Genomic DNA, 5,111 nt, shown 5'->3' on the forward strand with positions numbered 1-5,111 from the left:
CTTTATTGTTCCTCTCATCTTTGCTCTGAAAAATCATCCATTAAAGGGATATACTTAAGTCTTTTGTGCAATACTGGGTCACCACAACTACAACAAAGTTGCTTTATAGTGCTGTTTCTCTCCATTTCTGCTGCTCCTTTCCGTAATCCTTCTTGGTGGGATTTCTAAGAATGAAAACAGGCCGGTGTTGAGGATATTGTGCTTTGCAATCTCTGTGATTCTGTTACAGGTGCCTTGTGTCACTTCCCCCAGACACAGCAGTGCCTGCCTCAGATCAGCTCATGTTGGGCAGCGGTGCCGCTTCCATAGCTCACAGAGCAACTGCAGCACAGCGAGTCTATCCAGAGCTGCCTTGGGAGATCGCAGCCTTCCAGAGACCTCTCAGAGAAAGGGAAAAGCCAAGTTCTTGCATTAAACTGAAGTGCCTTCTTGATTTTGTGGGTTAGTATGATCTCTGCTTCTGATTTCTGGGTGGAACTCAGACTTATCAGAAAGTGCATCTCAGATTGGTGGATGGATTGATGGATTCCCGAATTTTCTCAGCCATACAAAATGAAGGGGAATTCTCATCTTGAATATAAACTCAGAGACCCGGCTGCATCTACATTCAAGTGGTTCAGTGGGAGCCACTCTCACGTATCCATCTGGGAGCTGCCCACAAAGGCACAGTGCAACACTAAGGAGATCTGCAGGCAGTCTGAGTAGCACTGGCACAACTCCTTGAACTTGCCTGCTGGTTCATTTTGCAGTACCGTTACTTATTGTCATAAGCAGAGAAACCAGGATTAAGTGTCTTGGTGCCTATGACAGTGTTAATACTTGTGGTCGGGGTAGCAAAGTCATTCTGGACTTGAACAGCTGCGATCTAACAAATGCCATCTCACACAAATACTCGTCTGAATGGGGCTGAGCTGTCTCAAAGGTCGGTAAAGGCACATGGAATGGAATTTGGCTTGGGCAGATCCACAACTTCCAGGGCAGCAATCAAAATATTTGTTCTGGCGCAACTTTGTTAAAATCTGAGCATCTGTGTGTTCCGAGTATTTGTGAAGTATAAGAGAAGATACATAATAACTATAGGAGAAAACAACCGAATTGTGAAGCATTGACTTCCTTTGGAGAGATCACACCTTGTATCTCTACCAGGCACTTCAGGCGAAGGAGGAAGGAGGTGTTGGGAGCAGCCCCTCTAATAGGTGAGGTGGCTCACCCTTCAGGCCATATATCAGCCTCTAGTTGTTGAAGACTAATGAGGGAGTTTACATAGAGATTAGCTTATACTCGATTCTGAGAGTTTTCCTATTGACATAAAAGGAAGGTCAAGCTCCAGCAGCCTGCTCCAGGGTTTCCTCTATAAAAAAAGCTGCATGGCCGGGCCAGGCTGGAATGCCGGGAGGTGAGCTGATCTCCTACCAGCAGCAGGGGCAGGGCTGCAGGTCCTCTGCTGGGGGGATCTGCCCGGCAAAATGCTGCAGCGCTCTGCTGCCGCTCCTGCTCTGCTTCTAGGATCAGGACTGATTTTAAAAGGGGAGAAATGTGAAGAAAGGAAGGTGGGAGCTCACTGAAGTTGGAGCTCATCTCAGAGCAGCCCTGGGGGGGGATAGCTCCGTGTGTTTCTAGTGCTGCTGTGATAGACGTCGGCTTTGTATCCAGGCCTATTGATCAGCTGGGGACACCTGCGGGTGTTTGGTTACAGTGGGGTATGGGATAAACAGCTGAAATACTCAGGCATCCCAGGCCTTGTTTAACAGAAACGAGAAGAAAACAAGTTTAGCCCTTGCATACAGGACTGATTACATTTCTCTGCTGGAAGAGAGACACTGTCTGACTGCAGTGTGTGCATTATGGCTGTCCTGCACAGCCCTGTCGTAGCAGAGAACAACCTAAGCTTGTGCTGGTCCCTCTTTAAGGAGAGGACAATCTGGAAACCCGAGCCTTCTCTCTCCTGCATTTAATAGGGCAGTATGCAACTCTTCACATCAGTTAGGTGTAAAACACTGCTCCCTGCCCTTGGGGGCTAGCTGGCATTCTTCAGAATGAAATGTACCTTTCCCCAGAGCTTACGTGCTGTCTCCATCCATTAAAATCATGCACACTGCAGCATCGAAATGGATCAGCTGTATGTGGGTTGCTGTTGCCTATCGACTGAGATTGGATGGGGTAGAACCTAACCAGCACAGTAAAATGGTGCTCTCCTTGGACGTCCAACAATGGTGCATGGACACCACGTACAGCAGAGCTTTGGAATGGACGTGCTTTCACGGTGACAGCTGGAGTCCCCAGATTAAGGCCTGGCTACTGCGTGTAAGAGCAGGCGTAGGACCAGAGCGCGGAGCAGCCAGCACTCAGCCCTGCAGGAGCTGGCTCTGCTCTGCCTGTTCACACCCTTAATGAGTGTCACATTAGTCAGAACCTACTCATGTAGAAAGATGTCTCTTGTCAAGAGTTAATTATTAATAGATAAATTCAACAGAGAATTTTAATAAAAGATAAGATTAACCCAATTCAGGTAGTCCAAACATAGATATCATCTCTACATTAGTCTGTCTGGCTCTTTAAGCATTTCTTTCATGTCTATTGGAATATATCTGAATACTCCATCATGTAACTGATGCTGCATTCTTTTTCCTATTATCTGGGCATTAACTTTTTTAGACAATCTTAGCTTTGGGGGACATTAATGCTTTGCTATATCAATGCTTTTCAAATTGTAAGCTTCTCTGAGGAGCAAAAAAATAGCAAGTTGCAGGGTGGGATCCATGTGCCTGGTAAGGAAGGGAATTAATGGTAGCAGAACAAACACTGCTGGCTCAGAGAATGAAGTCAGACCCCCAGGAAGGCAAGCAAGGCACAACAGGGACTGGGGCCAGCTTCAATTAACCATTGGCCACTTCTCTTCTCAACTGTCAAAATCACATTTCAAGGATTCATAAAAATTTTTACTAATAAAAGTAAAGAGGTGTACAACCATCTAATTAGTTTGCAATGAAAGGCAAAAGAAGCCACAAATCCTAGAATGGCTGATGCCATTTTGCTTTTAGAGGTGGCATATTGTAAGTCTAAATTAAATGTGTTTGCCTTTCAGAGAAATATTGAAAAGTTTCCAGTATCAGTGCCTTCCTTCTGTCCTTCCTTCCTCCCTCCCCTCCTTCCTTTCTTCCTTCTCCTTTCTTTAAATGTTTCAAGCTCTAATTTTGATCAGCAACTAGGAAAACACTTGTAAAGCCATCTAATATTTACAGATGGTTAGTGGCAGGAATAGCAACTTCCTTTTACATTCCCCAGTGGATGTTTCATGCTTCATATTTCTCTGAGCCTGTCACCATGCATGACATCACTCTGGGAAGCCAAAATAAAAATGAATCGTTGTGAAGCTCCTGTATCTCCTCTCGGTCAGCTTTTCCAAATCGCATCAGGGTGGACTGATAAAGAAGCAGATAAGGCTGCAGACATAGCGTGTCTGAAGGGAGCTCTGCCATGCTCCCTGCAATGCATGGGGCCCTGCGTGGTCAGGGCTGTGCCCGGCTGTGTCACCGCTCTGGGCACGTTTCTCCTCTCTTCTATTTTTAAGGGACAGAGATTGTTCTCTGAGGAATGAACAAGAAGTATGTGAAGAATCACCCAGGCTCTCTTACAGGATATTTTTTTCATTACTATCTAAGGCGAGGTCTCTGTATTATGTTGTCAGATAGTCAGATTTTCCATCTTCTGAGCCAAAATCTGAGCCAAACCTTTCAGTACTTTCTCAATCAAAATTCCGATCGATCCATCATTACTTATTTTAAGTAAATACATTCGGATCAAGGCCAGGTTAAAAGTATGAGTAAAAGCTCTTTGGAGGACAGGTTACCATGTGAAATGCTGTCGCCAGGTTTTACTGAAGAAACATCTTTGCTGCCTGGGAAGACCCAGTTCTGCCTTCAGAACATCACTGGCATGAATTGATGACAAAGGCAGCATTCCCCTGGGGACACAATTTGCCAAGCTCTGGGGACCCATTGCTCACACAGAGGTTCAGCCGCTCCCCAGGTGCAGGGCTGGTGCCTGCAGGCCAGGATGAGCCCTGGCAGTGCTCTCTCCTTCTCTGTTCTTTGGTTCTTTCAAAAGTTAGGGCAATACAAGCTCATGCAAGCTCTCCTCCAGAAAACGCAATTTGTTTTGACACCTATGGCATGATGGGGTGGAATAATGATCTCTGGGGAGCCCTTTCCTTGCCAGAGATCTGTCAGTTCTCTTTGTCAACCTGTGATTATTTTTATGGAGTTCATTGTAATGTACACACCCCAAGACCTTGAAGACTTGCAAGCCACTCCTGTGGCAGAACCCAGTGGCACATCCCCAGGCTGCAGCACCCCAGCCCTTCACTGCCCCGTTACCCGTGAGCCTGGCGCTTTCTGCTGATTTGCCCGCTGTTTTGTGCGACTCAAATGAAAAACGTACAAGGAGAAGCACTGGCATGAATGTTAATCACCAGTGTTTCGTCCTCAGAAACATGCTGCAAATCCCTGCGAGCCCCAGCTCTTTCAAAGAATAAGAGAGGATTAGGGGGAGACTCGCTCAGCTCACTTTGTTTTTGCTGGAGCAAAGTTAGCGCTGGCTGCTGGCAGCCGAGGAAGCAAGCATCACTTTGACATGCACAGCCCTTCCTCAGAGAGGGATCTGTGATACTGCAGCAACAAATCACAACGAGCCCCATGTTATTGCTGGCTGCTGAGGCTGCACTGCTGGCTGTGGTAGGGCTCAGGAACTGCAGCACTGGCACCAGCATGGCAAGCTGTGTCCCCCAGCTTATGCACAGTGGGAGAACTGTTTCTACAGGAAAAGAGCAGTAGTGATCAGAAGGACTAACACGATAGAAACAGTGTTACAAAAAGGTGGAAGGAAAATACAGCGCTCACCTGGAGCAGAAGATTCTGGGCTTGCAGGGAAAGGCTCCCACCAAGGAGGGATCTCCAGGCAGAGATCCTTCCTCAGGGGCAGTCAGCCCTTCAATGAGGCCTAAGAGGAGTGGAGCCAGGCTCCACCCCTTCTGGTTGCACAGATGAATTGCCTTCACCTGTGCTCCCAGGGCTGACTGGGTCTTTCCTCCAGGTGCTCAATCAGCAGTTCAG

This window comes from Numida meleagris, chromosome 11 (assembly GCF_002078875.1).
Source record: "Numida meleagris isolate 19003 breed g44 Domestic line chromosome 11, NumMel1.0, whole genome shotgun sequence".
NCBI classification, from domain to species: Eukaryota; Metazoa; Chordata; class Aves; order Galliformes; family Numididae; genus Numida; species Numida meleagris.